The sequence below is a fragment of the Schistocerca serialis genome, chromosome 10 (assembly GCF_023864345.2).
Source record: "Schistocerca serialis cubense isolate TAMUIC-IGC-003099 chromosome 10, iqSchSeri2.2, whole genome shotgun sequence".
Lineage (NCBI taxonomy): Eukaryota > Metazoa > Arthropoda > Insecta > Orthoptera > Acrididae > Schistocerca > Schistocerca serialis.
Genome location: NC_064647.1, coordinates 195,665,758 through 195,684,893, shown reverse-complemented (window position 1 = coordinate 195,684,893; position 19,136 = coordinate 195,665,758). Strand labels below are relative to the sequence as shown.

The 19,136-nt window shown below is 37.8% G+C and overlaps 1 protein-coding gene across 1 annotated transcript in view; it reads right to left on the bottom strand.

Annotated features, from left to right (window-relative positions):
* Window positions 1-13,996, bottom strand: part of LOC126425302 (casein kinase II subunit beta) — a 31,390-nt gene extending 17,394 nt beyond the window's left edge. The window contains exon 1 of the mRNA XM_050088279.1: window positions 13,862-13,996. The gene's annotated coding sequence lies outside the window, so the exon portion shown is untranslated. The remainder of the gene's footprint in view (window positions 1-13,861) is intronic.
* Window positions 13,997-19,136: the final 5,140 nt, after the last annotated feature.

The window sequence follows — 19,136 nt, the reverse complement described above, 5'->3', positions numbered from 1 at the left end:
ATTGAATAGAAGGGTTATGAATGACAAGTCATAGGTAGCAAATGTATTTAATAGTCATTTATTAAACATAGTATAAAGCATAGGGACTAACAGTTTAAGAGAAAAATCACAGCAATATGTTGAAGTAGTAACTCTCATAAAATTACATCATATGAATGTACCCCTATCTTCGACTTCTGAAATTAAGAAGGTCATACGGTCTCTCAAGAATAAAAGCTCTTCTGGTTTTGATGGTGTTTCCAATACAGTACTAAAGATTTGTTCCCATATAATAAATCCAGTATTGTCTGAAATATGTAATGCATCACTAACTGAAGGCCTTTTCCCAAAGAGACTAAAATTTCCCGTTGTTAAACCCCTTGTTGGCCCACTTATCTCCATTCACAAACGTTGGCCCACTTCTATCCGTTAACAATAGCAGACCACTGCAGTTTCAAATGTACACAAAAACTTAGTTGTGAAGATTTGACAGTAAAAGGTTTGTGCACAAATAAGAAGCAGTAAAATAATCAAGGCTGGAAAAAAGCGATACAAATGATGTATGGATAACCTCATCATATCCAGGATACTGAGTTGCAGATAGGCACAACAAAAACGGCTGTCACAAAATAAGTTTTCGGAGACACACACACACACACACACACACACACACACACACACACACACACACACACACACACAGACAGAGAGAGAGAGAGAGAGAGAGAGAGAGAGAGAGAGAGAGAGAGAGAGAGAGAGACTCTGGCAGCTAAAGCCACACTTATTGTAACATTTCATCCTGGATTTTCCATTGTTTGATTTTATCATCATACAGTGTGCTTGAAAATGAATATCTGAGTTTTAAGGCTCTGTAGTATTTATTAAATCCAACTTACATTTATAAATAATACATCATATGAAAGAGCAACCGTAACAAGCGTTTAATGTGAGCACCATCTGTCAACTGGCACATATCCAGTCGCTAGGAGAGTTCTTTCCAAATCTTGAGTAGGGGGAAAAAATAAATAAAATAAAAAGGGCCTATAAACTTTCCACTGGCATATGACACAAAAAGCATTCTATTTATGGTAGTATCGTTGCAACTGTACCATCTTGTCGGAGTTTGCTGACCCCAAGATGCACACACACTGTGTGTGTGTGTGTGTGTGTGTGTGTTTGTGTGTGTGTGGGTGGGTGGGGGGGTGGGGGGCGCAATTCCACTTATGTGAAATGTCGATTCATCACTGAAGAAGACATGATCCAGAAACTCTTCATGTTCATGCAGTAACATTTTGTTTGCACAGCTGGCACATAAATCATGGTCTGTAGACTTTCGAGCTTGTAAAAAAACGGAAAGGTCATAATTATGAGCATCTCCACACAAATGTCACTGGAATGCTAATTCACGACTAGCCTTCTGATTTGATTTCTTGGGGCTACATGTGAAGGACCCTCACACTCGTTCCACATGTTGTTCTGTAACTGCTGTGCTGAGTGGCAAATGGTGTTAACTGCTGTGCTGAGTGGCAAATGGTGTTCATATTCTACACTTGTAAGGAAAAAACTGAGTCACTTTTTGATTTGATGTATTCTTTATAATTGTTTAAAAGATTTGATGTATTCTTTATAATTGTTTAAAAACAGTCATATTCATTCTGAAACATCCAGTACAGTCATTTACAGTGAATGCAATAACACTGTCTGGTTTACGGTTATCATCACAGAAAGGGAAAATTGACTTTCGACAAGTTACTGCTCAAAAGGTGTAGCTGTGAAGTGATGCCAATTTTTAAGACAGGTCTGGGGAATAAATACTGATGAAGTAGTGGGGCTTGATCATACTTGGGTCAATTGTTGCTATGTTCTCGAGTTACACTGGGCAGATGACAACTCGAGGGACAATGGTAATGCCTTCCAGCTAGTGAAGCAGACTTATTCTACTGGATGCAGACACCTCACATGCTTTTTAAATTGGTAGGGTACAGGAGGTTACAGTGTATACATGAATTATGATAAATTTACAAGTGACTCAGACTAACTAATACCAAATATTCAAAAATTGGTCAACAATTATTCTCAATAACACTTCTTACCATTTTGTATTTGTGACAATGCATCTACACAACAATGTGAAAAGAGGAGATGGTGGATTGACTTCAGTGTCACAACATCAAAGTAAGTGGTGACCTTAATTTTTGTGCATTGTGGAGTATAATATAGGATGTGTCAACAGGGAAGGTGGGCATCATTTCTATTTTTTCAAAACAAATTTCGAATGCAACCTTTGTCACTAATTGTTCTGGCTCTTCTATCTGAAACTTTACTTCATCAATACTGTTTGCTAACACCACCAAATCATGTGCAACACTAAGACGATTAAATCAAATCTTTCTTCCAATTTAACAGATGGTGGACATATCTTGTTCCATTCAAGCACGATTTTCTCCAGCATATAATTAAACAGTAATGGAGACAATGAATCACCTGGCCAAAGGCCAGTTCAAATCTCGAAAAGGTTCAGATAATTCATTTCTGAACCTTACTCTCGATTTAGTATTTCGAAGGGTGACCATAATGTGGTTGAGAAGTTTCTGATACAAACCAAATTCTGTAAAGGTAGACGTAGACAGTAGTGATTCATGATGGATACTATCATAGGCTTCTTTTAAAAATTGACTAAGGTGATCACTAACTTCTTGTTGCTGGCCCTTTGGTGTTTCATTATCCATTTAGACCAATAATTTGATAAGGGCAGCTCCGTCCTGCGCAAAAACTTCCTTAATATTCAACTTATTCACCATCAAGCTGTTCATGAATTGTGAAATACAGAACCTTACAGAATATTTTTAGCAGTATCCAGCAAGGATATACCTCTATAATTATTTGGATCTGATCTATGTCCTACATTGTGTAGTGGACAGATTAAGGCAACATTCCATTCCTCTGACAATTTCTCAGTATTTCAAACGACAATAAGATGTTTGTGTAAATTCAGAATAGTTTGTATAATTGCATACTTATATATTCTGCCACGTATTTGTTCCTTACCAGCCACTTTGTAATTCCGAGGTGAATTAATCGCTCCTTGCAGTTCATATGGATATCATCATCATCATCATCATCATCATCATGATTGCCTTCCAGCGAGCCGGGTAGGAACTTTGTGAGTGATATGCCTCCATTGGTTTCTGTCCTGGTATAACTTTCCCCTTCTCCACTATATCTCATGTTACTCCTCTCCTTTTGAGATCTTCCTTATCCTGATTTGTCCATCTCTTTCTAGGCCACCCAACCGGTCTTCTTCCTGGTACCTTCATCTTCAAATACTGGCGTGCATTCACTTCACATGACCGAGCCTCTTCAATCTCAAAGCACTCATCCTCTCCTCTGAAGTCAACGTCACCTGCAGGTCTCTCCTTTCATAATCACTCCTGACGATCTCCCCTAGTTTGTTGTAGAGCTGAACTAAGGAACTTCATTTCACATGCTTGTATTTGACTCTCTTCTCTCTTATTTATGACACAGGCCTCTAGACTATACATCATGATTGGCAGGAGGTAAGTTTTGTACCTGGTCTGATTGGTTCTTAGAGGGATTTCCTTGTCCCAGATGGATTTCATACTTGGTGGAAGAAGCTACCGTCTCTCCCCAAATTGTGATGTCATCAGCAAAAACAAAAGCACTGAGATCTTAATTTTCTTCCTCCTCGATTTCTTTCATGATTGTGTCCATAAGTGTAATGAAGAGTAAAGGGGAGAGCAAACTGCCTTGCTGAACACCTCTCTTTGTCTTAAACCATTTTGATCTTCCACCTCCTACTTGTACACTGCTCTCTCAACCATCGTACAGCATCTGGTCTTTCCTAATTAATGAATCAGGAATATTATGTTTTCTCAAGCATTCCCATATTTTATTCCTTGGTACACTGTCATATGCTTTTTCCAAATCAACGAATACCATTATCAAGACCTTTCCATTTTCCCAATAATTCTTCATTAACTGACAGAGGAAAAAAATGAGATCAGTTCCCCTATTACTTCTGAACCCATGCTGTTGTTCCTCTAACTGGTGTTCTAGAATTTTCTGCAATCTTTTTTCTATGATTTTTTCCATGATCTTAAGGCAGTGTGATTCCTTGGTAGTTCGTGCATTTCTTTCTACTACCTTTCTTAAACAATGTTGTTATAATTCCTTTTTTCCATTCATCTGGCACTATGTTTTCTTTCCATATCACCCACAGCACCCGGTGTAACCACTGAATTCCTTGGATTACTGCGGCTTTGATCATATCTGCTGTCAGCTCGTCTACTCCAGCTGCCTTCCAACTTTTCATCAGTTTCAGGAAATTCTCAATTTCTAACCGATCCTGCTCCTCCTCTAATTCAATGACTTCGGTGTCAATTTCTTGTGCGCCTTCCCCATTCAGTAAGATTTCAAAATAATTCTTCATCTCTTCCCTGATACCTTCCATGTCCCTGGTAATATCCCCATCCTCTGTTTCAATCTCTTTGATGTCTTCTCTATCAGATCTTTTACTTTTCAATAACCTATATAGCAGATTTGGTTCCCTTTGCTACCCTGCTCTAGTTTCTGTGTGAATATTTCCCAACGCTTCTCCTTTCTTCTTTCACAATTCTCTTTGCTTGGAGTTTCTTTTGTTGGTATTCCCTCTCCACTGTTGTCACCTTGTGTTCATCTTTTGGCACCAGCCCCTGGTTCTGATTTCTTTTTTCAAACTCCATGTTTTTCTTTGCCATATTACGTTTGTAATTGCATCTTTTACTATATTGTTCCACCAACTGGTTTCTTTGTCTTTCACATAACCCGCACTGCACTGTTAACTACTGATGTTTTAAATAGGTTCCACTCTTCCTCTACACTACCCCTTTCGATTTTTGGCAATTTTTGTGCTACAAGATTTTGGAAACTTTTCTTACTTTCTTCTTCTTTCAAGTTCCACTCCTTAATTTTTGGAATTCTCTGTACAACATTCCATCTTTGCATCTTATAATTTAGGCCAGCTACTAGTAACCTGTGGTCGCTATCCAAGCGCTCACTTGGTATGACTTTAGTGTCCCTTACTTTTCCTCCAATTAATTTGTCCGTTAATATATAGTATATAACTGTCTTAGATTTGCCATCCCAGCCGTATCTAGTAATCTTATGGCTATCTTCACTAAAAGATGATTCCTTACGCACAGATTTAGAATTTCTTCTCCCTCAACATTTCGTCTTCCATATCCAAAAGGGCCCATCACCTCCTCCTATCCATTTCTATCTGTGCCGATCTGAGCATTCAGATCCTCAATTATCGTAGTGTTACCTTCTCTTATGTGATCTTCCAGTTCTTTAACGAATTTCGTTTTTTCTTCCTCACTGCACCCTTGTGTGTAAACTTGGAGTATAGTAAGACTATTCTTTCCCAAGTTCACTCTTGCCCTAATTATCCTTGCTCTTACAAAACTCACATCTGTAACTGGCTCAATGTCTTTGTGAAACACAAACCCCACTCCATTTTTTGCCTCTTTATTGTGATCCTGCCAGTTCATATGGATGTAAGGGTATAATTTTTTCTAGATGCATTTCATTTTTCCAACAAGAGTCAAATTCCAAATAATGTTCAGTTTCAGAACTATTTAGCAACTGTTTGATGTATTTAGCCAAAATCACTGAACTTTCACAATTGTTGTGCTTTATGTCTCCATTCATATCCTTTATTCATCATCATAAGAGTGGGTGGAGTATATTTCGACTGCACTGTTTAAATGCCCAATAGTAATCTCTCATCTTACGATGACCGAAAGCCTCCTTGACCAATTTTATCGAGTCCTGATGAAATTTCCTTTTGACTCGTAATTTCTTTAGCCATTGATCATCTAGCATCGATTAATCTCTCTCTGGAATTTTCAGTTTTCTTTTATTGGTCGCTTAACCAAGCTTTAAGCCTGCGTAGAATTGCAAGATCGCATTCCTCATTCCATCAAGCATGTTTCTTCCAGCTTCACGCGGGAGCAACTTCTCCAGTCAAGGCTTTTAATCCATTGACAGTTGCTCCTAGATAGTCAGTGAAAGCTGTTCTAGACCTCTAGTTATATATTGGATTGTTAATAATGTAATTAAGATCACAAGTTCTTTTTCTAACTTATAAGGTTTTTTTTTTTATATATATAGATGTTAGTTTGATTTCAATTTTTGACGTGTAGTGGTCTGAATCAATATTGATGCCACAGAGGACTTTAAATTTATATATTTCTTTATGAAACTTCTGATCCATGGCCACATTATCTGGGACTCTCCTAGCTTGACACTGGGATATTTCCATGTCCCCAAAGCCAACCCATGTGTTGTACAAAATTCAAATAAATGTTCTCCAGACTGTTTGTAAGTTTATGCACTGGTATTGTCCCACCACACTTTTTGATGTTTCTTCTTTCCTATCTTAGCATTAAAATCTCCAAGTAGAATTTTATATTCATAGCATGTACTGTTGTTACAAATTGGTAAAGTTCATCCCAAAATTTATCTGTTCCATCCTTATCAGTTCTATTTTTAACATTAGTTAAAGCATGATAATTTGAAGAGGTCAGAATGATTCAAGCCTAAGCCACAAGAGGTAACTTCTACTGGGGAGCAAAATAAAGATTTGGAAAAATCTATAAATCAAGTTAATAAATTTCAATAATTTAAAATATGCTCACATTAATGGACCATCTGTTGAAAAATCAACAAGACTGTTCACCAGTACATGCACTTAACAATGTTCAGTCAATACACAATGAAATTTTATTTTTCGAGACAGTGAAGCTTAGGCCTGAAACATTCTGATCTCTTCATTTAACAGTGTGTCGATTTTGTTTTCCACCTTAGTTGTTAACAATGTCACTCACTGGGAATTAGATGAAAAATACTTGCCTGAATAATAATTATCTACCCTCTCTGTAACAATAGTTACCTCTGGAGACTGGAAGAAAGTTGTCAATCACATGCAGGGCATCATGGGAAAGAATGGCAGAGTGAAGAGATTTTAGAAAATTAGAGCAAAATAATCATTTCATTAAATAAGAAAGTGACAAAGAAACAATGATAACGACAAGAGATGTCAAAGGGATTCTCCACTATCATCACAGCACTGACGCACAGGCAGATTCAGCTGAATATTCGTAGTGGGTGGTTTAGAATGGTAAGTAGGTGTATAGTGAAATTAAATTTTGCTATGGTTTGACGTAAGCAACTTACTCCGAATGAAGTGCCTTTCACCAACAAAATTCCCACGCTGTTTGCAACATAATGGCTGCTATAATAGTGTGTGTGTGTGTGTGTGTGTGTGTGTGTGTGTGTGTGTGTGTGTGTGTGTTCCCCCCTCCCTCACTGTTATTCTTGTCCCAAAGCTGGTTGGATTATTTGCAGTTTATCATCTCAATTATTTTAGTTATGATAGAAATAAGGAAGCTGATCAGAAAATTTGATTACAGGTCATTGATACAGCTAGCGATCTGCTTCTCATAACAAAACTGAATGGGTAACTGCTTAGATACAGAAGATTGAGCTCAGAATTACGAATCACATTTAACCCAATTTATCTTGTGTTAGAGGTCTCTCATACACAGTTCCAATTTGGAGCAGATGAAAATCTGATTTCTTCTTAATATTTTGGATGCATAATGTGGTCAGCTAAAATTAATAATCAAAAAGTTTGCCACCTGTTAAAAGTTCAATAACATTTACCCGGAAGCGCATTTCTGTGAATCATCTTAAGATTCTGTTTCTGCAAATAAAGATGAAATGAGACATTGGGTCAGCTCTCAAAGCATATACTGATGCCAGTTCTATCTATGTATATCAAATAGTTTGCGAGTTTGAGTCAAACAAAATGTATGTGTGTGTGTGTGTGTGTGTGTGTGTGTGTGTGTGTGTGTGTGTGTGTGTGTTCCATATGGGATGAGGAAACTGCACCACACCTCCATGTGCCTCTGCTAAGCGTTACCCCTGCAATACTGAACAGGATACAGACTAGTGATGGTGAAGAAAGCTTTATCAAATAAAAATTTCATACTGGTATTGAACTGATGTGAACAGAGAAAGAAGTTCCAATAAGTAAATACCCGTTGCAATGGATTGTCCGGAAGTAAACCAAGGGCCATGGGATATACAGTGAAGATGAAAGTGGAAGAATGTCAAAATTGGGACGAGGGCACTGAAATGAAAATATACTAAAAAAGGATATGTTGTAGTCATCAGTCTGAAGACTGGTTTGAGGATGTGGGGGATGATACATGCCTGTGCAAAAATATTACTCCAAAAGGGATACATCAGTGAAATGAATATTTCAGCATCTAGAAACAGTTAACTCGGATCTGGAAAGAGTGGTATAGGAGAAACTCAGCACAGCTGGACGAAGATGCATATATGAAAAACAAGTACAGGTATTCTGAGTGCACTAGTCACTTATAGTAGGTTTATCAGCAATAAAGAACCGGAAGGTTCACCATTTCATTTGAAAACCAGTAGATCAGTACTTGAGCACTGCCATTTCCCATTATGGGAAACACTTTTTATGAACATACTACAGATGTAAAGACCTCAATATTTTCACCTGGGAGACAATACATGTTTTGCACCACACTGCATACACATTCACATATCCTCTATACTTCTTTTCTGGCTTACACTAGTCTCCCTTCCCTTGTTTCCAAGAGGTGAACAATTAAGTGTCATAGAGTGAGAATTTAACAACCCCTTTCCAATTATCATGTGAAGACCTTTCTACCACTGTAATGCTGATTATTCAACCAACCAGTTGTAGGAATATTCTAGTAGAATGTAAATACCTTTTGATCAAAAGAGTGGTCTCCTTCAATCCATGACTATTCAATAATTTCTAGATGCACTGAAATTGGATAAAATAATAAGCATTTCACTCCTAAGGCTAATGACAACACAACAATTTGCACTGAATTTCTCTCTTGGCTTCACCTCACCTCATATTACAAAATCTCAAGATGATGATGATGACTGGTTTGTGGGGCACTCAACTGTGCAGTCAACAATGCCTGTACAAAGTCCCAATTTTTTAACATTCCAATTTTGCCACTGTCACAAATGATGGTGATGATATGATGAGGACAACACAAATACCCAGACCCCGGGCAGTACATATTATGACAGATTACTTCAACAGGCAAAATACTGTTAGCTAAATGTTATAATGGAAAAAAACTTGAACTTACCATCACAAAGAGAGATCATTAAGAAGATTGTAAGCCCTAATTAAAGACCATTAATAAAGAAGTGACCGCTGAGCTCAATATGCAGTAGAGGCGAAAGCAGAAAAGAAATTAGTAACGTGGGAATGGCAGATATAAACCAAAAAATTCATAGTAAAAAGCTCATGTCAATCCTTTTATAAGCCAACAGAATGTAAAGATGACAACTTCCAAGTGCTGACAACTCCAAACATGTAATGAGATGTAACAGCTTGCATATTCCATGATTTTAACGTGTCATTCACACAGCTAAAACTGCTTAAAAGTGATTTGATGTGCTTAAGGTTGAAATAACGTATCACCTTGCATAAAGTACAAGTTTAATATAAACAACACATATGTAATTTGTCAGTAATTAGCAATAAATACTCTTAATGTGCACCTACACAATGCCTTTTTTCTGTTCAACTTTAGCATGCGGTGCAAATTTCCAGCAGCGCAAGCATTCATGTGCATGTACGCACCCATAATTTGTTTGAAATAAAAGTGGGCATCATAGAGCATTGCTTCCTATCTTTAATGTTAATAATTTCCATTGTTTAGCCAATAACAAGCAGATGGTGCCCATCATGTGTTTAATTCTGTATCATGTTGGTAATGCTTTTAGTTGATTTATGTACAATGACACCTGTTGATGTTGAAGGAAGTGCACTGAAATTTACAGATTACACACAGACAGACGGAAGTTGTATAGAGCTCTGCTTCTAAAGATTATCTGAACAAAAATTTGAGATGTGATGCCCGTAATGCCAAGTGGAGTCTTCACCTGGTGGAAAATAAAAACTAGATAAAAATTTTCTGATCATATGGCTTAAAGAATATGATAAATCTTTGTGTAGGAAAACAGAGAAGTAGCCTACAACATTATTAAAAGTGCATGTAAAAAACTGAACAACTGAACGATTATTCATGCTCTGGCAACTTTATGGGGCAAAAACTGAGGCATGATTACAACTGAAAGAGATGGCACAGGTGGAGCTCATAAAACTAGAAACTGAATTGCAGGACATTGAGGATGCAAATACAAATTTGGAAAACACAGTCTTCACTGTAGTGGATTCTGGGTCTATGACCTTCCCTAATTTGTAGAATCCAAGCACTTTTTGAGAGAGAGAAATTGTATAAATATTGGTATTGTAAAATAAAATATAAATTGCATTACAAAAGCCAACTAACCAATGGTTTCAGAAATAACCCCTGAAATGTAAAATAAGTAGCTGAAACATGTATGCGATCACTGGTTACTAAATAACAAAACATTATTGCCTGCCATACTGCTGCAAAAACTGCATTACATGTAACAGTAGCTTCCCTGAAGATACACATTCTCAGTTTCCCAAGCAGAAAAATCAGAATCTCTATTACAGTCTTCAGAAATTTGCAATCATAAACTCTTCACCACTTTGTGTTATTTATATAGCACTTTACCCATAGTTACATCCTGCCTCCCTTTTTTGAGGTCTGTCACCACTATCAGAACAGAACAAAATGTGGATCAACAGCAGATTGCTTCTACAATTAGGCAATGTGTGGACATGAAAGCACACATGTGTATAGTAAGTTTGTTTCACTAATCTTTGTGCATTCGCTTTTGTTTCCATGCATCTGCACTTGTGCAGAAGGAAAAGAGCACTCTGTGGCGATAACTTCATACACTATTTCATACATTCCACATAATCGGTGGAGTGTTTCGAACACTCCTCATGAACATTAACTTCTTACCGGCTAATAAGGGAGTCCGTGGTGGGGGAATTGGGAAAGCGGGAGGGGAGCAGAAGGGGCTGGGTGGGAGGAAGGGTGTGTTTACTCTAAGGAAGATATTAAACGTAAGTGGACTACTTCATGGATGCGCACGGAAATGTTATCTGAGAGAAATGTTCAGATGAAGCCATTAATTTGACTCATGTTTTTGCTCACAGGAAGATTTAATGTAAAAAAAAGGTCACATTGCCTCCTGTTACACCACTTTATCTCTCACAACAGAGTTATATCACTGAAAGTACTCCAGTATGAGGAAAAACTTAATACAAATGCAAAAATTACACTCACACATTGCCTTTTTCATCTATCCCTGACATATTCGTTACATCTTGCAAGCCACAGTTCAATATGATAAAATATGTACAGAAATCAATTTTGTAAATACTGCATAGCAGTAGTAACATTACAGTGTGTAACTTTCCATGATCACTGATCTTTTTAGCCAACCATGCCAACAGTTTTGCTGTTTTTGTTAAGAAAAAACTGAGAAACGCTGAATCATGAGACATAACATGGGAATAATTTTGATGAGCACTCTGAATGTTTCCCTAGAGTTCAAAGCCTGTCCAGTATTGTGATAAATACGTATGGTAACTAGCTACCATCAGTTGTAAGCAAGGAAACTGGAAGCCTACAGACATACATATCTAGTTCTACTTTCTAAAGTAAGCAAAGCTTTCAGAAAAAAACTCATAAAAACATTTTTTTTCAGACTGGGATTTCTTTTTGCAAGGAAGAGCATTTCTTCAACCAATTTTTCTATGTAGTCACCATCACTGTTCAGACATCTTTCACAGCAATAAATCAACTTTCCTATACTCTTCAGAGAACAATGCTGCCAGTGAAGGGGACTAGTGTAGCAGGGGATACAACCCGTCGGCTTTGGACATTGACGTCACAAGTCGCCAATCGAGAAGCGATTCTTCAGTGGCTGATAAGTGTTTTTTGGCTTTTTTAAAAAAAATCTCACGAAAATGGTAAACTGCTATCTGGCGACTTGTGACGTCATTGTCCAAAGCCGACGGGTTGTATCCCCTGCTACACTAGACCCCAGTGAAGACAGCCACTGCTGAACACCATTTTGTGCTTAGTTTTCTGCTTGTTGAAATCCTTCCCAGGTGTGAAATAGTCGATGTGGTATGATACTGTGAAATGCTCAGAAAACTTCAGCACACAGTTCAAAACAAAAGGCAAGACATTGCACTGCTCCATAACACCACACACTATTCTGCTGGTGTCACTCAAAATCTTATCAACAATTCAGTTGAGAGCAGTGCGATCATTTGCCACAGGGCCCTGATCCCACATCTTCTGACCTACCACTTGTTGAACTTTAAGATAGAGGAAGACATTTTGACAGTAATGATTGTGCAAAAAGATGGTTTTCAGCAATTCCTGTCTTCAATGCTGACATCTTTCTATGAAGAGAGCATACAAAAGTAGATTTCCCATTGTGACATGTCTGAACAATGGTAACAACTATGTAGAAAAATGGTACAAGAAATGCTCTTCCTCACAAAAATAAATTTCGTGTTTGAAAAATATTTTTTTCCTAATCTGTACTTACTTTCCGGAATGCCTTGTAGAACACAGCAAAGCAAATAGCACTACCACATTTCTATGGGTAATTCAATTTCTGGATTCAAGATCTCAAACACCCACTCTGGCATCAATTACAACACACGTGAGTTAATATAGTACATAAATACATCATGCACACAAACTATCATACAATCCAGATTAACTACACACTGCTGATGTTCACCCACAACTGAAACTGATCCTCACAGATTTCTGACAACGCTGTTTCGCAGTGTGATATTGTGAAAATGTTTTGTGAAACAGATGGACAAACCACTACGGTATATGGTGCAATCAATGAGTGAATAAACTGCTTAAAAGGAAGCTATAAATGATAAACATACGAAATTAAGAGGATAAAAGAATTAACTCTCAAACCATGTGGCAGAAGAATGCACACAAGAGGGATGCTCATTTGGTTGTTTATCAAGAAAACGTTTTTATTACCCTCACAGTACTGCATAAATAAAATCATGATGAAAATTTCTTGCAAGAAGAACGCCTCTCCTGCAGGCAGCAAATAAGAGATTAACAACGAAGAAAAAATGCAAATTCCTCCCAAAAAATGCAAATTCCTCCCAAAAATTGTCATTTTCCCAAGGTTTTTTCTTTCGTGCTCAATATTATCTCTCCCTCTCTCTCTGTAATTTTTGTTTCTTATCACGTGCTTTAAAATATGTAGGCTATGCAGTTCCACAATTACCAATCAGTATGGATTGTAATACTTTACCATCTTCATTTCCTGGGCCTAATGAATATTGTGATTGCGACATATATCAAAATACATAAAAGAATAATTGTCGGCTAAGCCTTATCGTTTGCAATGTGCTTTGGGAAAATTTCCAGTTCCTTCCAACCTACTGTGTGTGGGCCAATGCATGTCCATCCCATTCACTTTATCAATTTGGATTGTTGGATTGGACATTATATATTTCCATGCCACAAACTCATTTCAATCTATTTCACGTCAGGAAACAAATGAGAGACACCTAACATTTTTCAGGTATACACCTACGTTCTGCATTTCATGGGCAGATTCCTTTACAAGGATATTCTTATCTACTTAAGTAAATATTATATACTTTTTAGAAAAGCGACATGTTATTTCTGGCGATAAGACGAAACTAAAGTCAACTAATTAACACAACACAGTTCCACGAGATTCCATACAAACTAAAATTAATTTTGGACATTGCAGGAGAGAAAGCAAAACTAACATAAAAAACTTATGTATGTCCACACACCATAATCGTTAGCTGAATGAAAAATGTACTTGCCTTCAACATTAACGCCCACAAAAATCTATACAACACACTTTCGCTTTCCCGGTGCACTAACCTATTGCAAAGCAACAATTCACGTAATAACGAACAAAAGAATAGCGACATGGTACAGCATCGTGTCAAGGATGACATTTGTCATTTAATTTTTGTAGCGGAAATAATAATTAATCACTTTTTTCCGTCATGAATTAATACAGAATAATATTTGTACGACAAATAAAAACCGGATATCACATACTTAAATGTTCTGATATGAAATCATCGGGGTCTACTGATCTAGTTGATGTCCGTTTTTTACCTTGACGAAAGAACTTTTACCTTGCAACAAAAATGGTTGAGATATCAGAAGGTAGATTGAAGACGGTTTTAACAGTGACATTTTTAACGGGCTTCATACTTGGATACAAAATGAAAGAATTTCGTTTATGGTGGCTACGAAGAAAACGAGACTTCCTAGCCAGTAAATTATCAGAAACACAGAAAAAAATTGATGTGATGTAGCGTGGGATTTGTTTTAATTGTTATTACCCATGAATGTGTGTGTTGTAAAGTGGCATAGAAACATCAACGACTCTTCTGTGAAAGAAAGTCATTTGGTGCACGGAATATGCAATGCAATTATTGGTGAAACACGTATTGTAGAGCGTGTGGCGATTCCTATAAAGAAGTCTGCAGATTATAAACCAACTATCGTTCGACTGTCACTAGTTTCATTTGCTTCCCCTTACAGCTGTGTAGATACTAACAAAGAAAGCACAGCCTTAGGTTTCAGTTTTTCGCACCATACATAAAATGCTTGTGTGATAAACTTTCTGCGATAAAACTAAATTATGTAATAGAGAAACGCAGACGTTTGTGACTTATTTAAGTTGAAAATACGTATTTTTGCATGCATCATTATTTGTAAACACACAAGTGTTTTTTTACAATAAAATAATACTTTTCACTGTTATTACGTTTAAGCTTAATTCTCGAATTTCACTGTTGTTACATTTAAGCTTAATTCTCAGTTACAAGCATGCCAACAAAGCATGTATTTATTTATCCCGTTTCGTGTTCCATAGATCCGTATGGGAACATATCCCTGGATATAGAACGAGTCAAGGTTTTTACAGATTATTGTTTTGTGCACAGATACATTGATCTTATCATTAGATTAAAAAAACTGTGAAGTTTAGCATATACCCTTACATATTAGTTTAGATACAGGACATCTGAAAGAATATACAGTCATACATAAATTTGGGTATTGTTCTTAAGTTACACAGGTGTCATATACAGACATGCATAAATTTGGGTATTGTATTAAGTTGCACTGTACTTACAGAGTAAGATTACTCAATTGTAGAGGTCACACAGTAAGGCTTAAGCACAAACAAGAGATTGTATGCATTTTTGCTAAGAAATTCATCAATACTGTAACAAGATTCATCTAAAAGGAACTTCTTCAGATTTTCTTTAAACTTTGGCATGTTTCCAACCAGTTCTTTAATGTGCGGTGGGAGGGCATTAAAAATCTTGGTGCCACTGTATAGAACCCCCTTCTGAACCATGCTGTTCGTTTTTAGCTCATAATGGATAACCAGTTTCCTTCGGGTTTTATAATTCTGGTATGAGCTATTGATTTTGAATAAGTTGCTATTTTTTTAAACAAAGCACATCAGGGAAAAAATATATTCGGCAGGTGTTGTAAGAATTTGTAGAGCTCTAAACAGATCCCTGCACGAGGGCCTAGGATGTACTCCACACATAATTCTTATTGCTCGCTTCTGTGCATGGAACACTTTTTTACTATTGGTTGATTTCCCCAAAATATTATACCATAGGCCATAAGTTGGTGAAAATAGCCAAAATATGCAGTTTTTATTGTGCTCATTTTCCTAGTGTCTGAAATTATTCTCAAGGCAAACGTTGCTGAGTTTAGCCTTTTGCACAGATCTTGAATATGGTGGTGCCACTTCATTTTACTATCTATGAGCAGAGCCACCCCCCCATGAACCATGGACCTTGCCGTTGGTGGGGAGGCTTGCGTGCCTCAGCGATACAGATAGCCGTACCGTAGGTGCAACCACAACGGAGGGGTATCTGTTGAGAGGCCAGACAAACGTGTGGTTCCTGAAGAGGGGCAGCAGCCTTTTCAGTAGTTGCAAGGGCAACAGTCTGGATGATTGACTGATCTGGCCTTGTAACAATAACCAAAACGGCCTTGCTGTGCTGGTACTGCGAACGGCTGAAAGCAAGGGGAAACTACAGCCGTAATTTTTCCCGAGGGCATGCAGCTTTACTGTATGATTACATGATGATGGCGTCCTCTTGGGTAAAATATTCCGGAGGTAAAATAGTCCCCCATTCGGATCTCCGGGCGGGGACTACTCAAGAGGATGTCGTTATCAGGAGAAAGAAAACTGGCGTTCTACGGATCGGAGCGTGGAATGTCAGATCCCTTAATCGGGCAGGTAGGTTAGAAAATTTAAAAAGGGAAATGGATAGGTTGAAGTTAGATATAGTGGGAATTAGTGAAGTTCGGTGGCAGGAGGAACAAGACTTCTGGACAGGTGACTACAGGGTTATAAACACAAAATCAAATAGGGGTAATGCAGGAGTAGGTTTAATAATGAATAGGAAAATAGGAATGCGGGTAAGCTACTACAAACAGCATAGTGAACACATTATTGTGGCCAAGATAGATACGAAGCACACGCCTACTACAGTAGTACAAGTTTATATGCCAACTAGCTCTGCAGATGACGAAGAAATTGAAGAAATGTATGATGAAATAAAAGAAATTATTCAGATTGTGAAGGGAGACGAAAATTTAATAGTCATGGGTGACTGGAATTCGAGTGTAGGAAAAGGGAGAGAAGGAAACATAGTAGGTGAATATGGAGTGGGGGGCAGAAATGAAAGAGGAAGCCGCCTGGTCGAATTTTGCACAGAGCACAACATAATCATAACTAACACTTGGTTTAAGAATCATGAAAGAAGGTTGTATACATGGAAGAACCCTGGAGATACTAAAAGGTATCAGATAGATTATATAATGGTAAGACAGAGATTTAGGAACCAGGTTTTAAATTGTAAGACATTTCCAGGGGCAGATGTGGACTCTGACCATAGTCTATTGGTTATGACCTGTAGATTAAAACTGAAGAAACTGCAAAAAGGTGGGAATTTAAGGAGATGGGACCTGGATAAACTAAAAGAACCAGAGGTTGTACAGAGATTCAGGGAGAGCATAAGGGAGCAATTCACAGGAATGGGGGAAATAAATACAGTAGAAGAAGAATGGGTAGCTTTGAGGGATGAAGTAGTGAAGGCAGCAGAGGATCAAGTAGGTAAAAAGACGAGGGCTAGTAGAAATCCTTGGGTAACGGAAGAAATATTGAATTTAATTGATGAAAGGAGAAAATATAAAAATGCAGTAAGTGAAACAGGCAAAAAGGAATACAAACGTCTCAAAAATGAGATCGACAGGAAGTGCAAAATGGCTAAGCAGGGATGGCTAGAGGACAAATGTAAGGATGTAGAGGCCTGTCTCACTAGGGGTAAGATAGATACCGCCTACAGGAAAATTAAAGAGACCTTTGGAGATAAGAGAACGACTTGTATGAATATCAAGAGCTCAGATGGAAACCCAGTTCTAAGCAAAGAAGGGAAAGCAGAAAGGTGGAAGGAGTATATAGAGGGTCTATACAAGGGCGATGTACTTGAGGACAATATTATGGAAATGGAAGAGGATGTAGATGAAGATGAAATGGGAGATATGATACTGCGTGAAGAGTTTGACAGAGCACTGAAAGACCTGAGTCGAAACAAGGCCCCCGGAGTAGACAATATTCCATTGGAACTACTGACGGCCGTGGGAGAGCCAGTCCTGACAAAACTCTACCATCTGGTGAGCAAGATGTATGAAACAGGCGAAATACCCTCAGACTTCAAGAAGAATATAATAATTCCAATCCCAAAGAAAGCAGGTGTTGACAGATGTGAAAATTACCGAACTATCAGCTTAATAAGTCACAGCTGCAAAATACTAACACGAATTCTTTACAGACGAATGGAAAAACTAGTAGAAGCCAACCTCGGGGAAGATCAGTTTGGATTCCGTAGAAACACTGGAACACGTGAGGCAATACTGACCTTACGACTTATCTTAGAAGAAAGATTAAGGAAAGGCAAACCTACGTTTCTAGCATTTGTAGACTTAGAGAAAGCTTTTGACAATGTTGACTGGAATACTCTCTTTCAAATTCTAAAGGTGGCAGGGGTAAAATACAGGGAGCGAAAGGCTATTTACAATTTGTACAGAAACCAGATGGCAGTTATAAGAGTCGAGGGACATGAAAGGGAAGCAGTGGTTGGGAAGGGAGTAAGACAGGGTTGTAGTCTCTCCCCGATGTTGTTCAATCTGTATATTGAGCAAGCAGTAAAGGAAACAAAAGAAAAATACGGGGTAGGTATTAAAATTCATGGAGAAGAAATAAAAACTTTGAGGTTCGCCGATGACATTGTAATTCTGTCAGAGACAGCAAAGGACTTGGAAGAGCAGTTGAATGGAATGGACAGTGTCTTGAAAGGAGGATATAAGATGAACATCAACAAAAGCAAAACAAGGATAATGGAATGTAGTCTAATTAAGTCGGGTGATGCTGAGGGAATTAGATTAGGAAATGAGGCACTTAAAGTAGTAAAGGAGTTTTGCTATTTGGGGAGCAAAATAACTGATGATGGTCGAAGTAGAGAGGATATAAAATGTAGGCTGGCAATGGCAAGGAAAGCGTTTCTGAAGAAGAGAAATTTGTTAACATCCAGTATTGATTTAAGTGTCAGGAAGTCATTTCTGAAAGTATTCGTATGGAGTGTAGCCATGTATGGAAGTGAAACATGGACGATAAGTAGTTTGGACAAGAAGAGAATAGAAGCTTTTGAAATGTGGTGCTACAGAAGAATGCTGAAGATTAGATGGGTAGATCACATAACTAATGAGGAAGTATTGAATAGGATTGGGGAGAAGAGAAGTCTGTGGCACAACTTGACCAGAAGAAGGGATCGGTTGGTAGGACATATTCTGAGGCATCAAGGGATCACCAATTTAGTATTGGAGGGCAGCGTGGAGGGTAAAAATCGTAGAGGAAGACCAAGAGATGAATACGCTAAGCAGATTCAGAAGGATGTAGGTTGCAGTAGGTACTGGGAGGTGAAAAAGCTTGCACAGGATAGAGTAGCATGGAGAGCTGCATCAAACCAGTCTCAGGACTGAAGACCACAA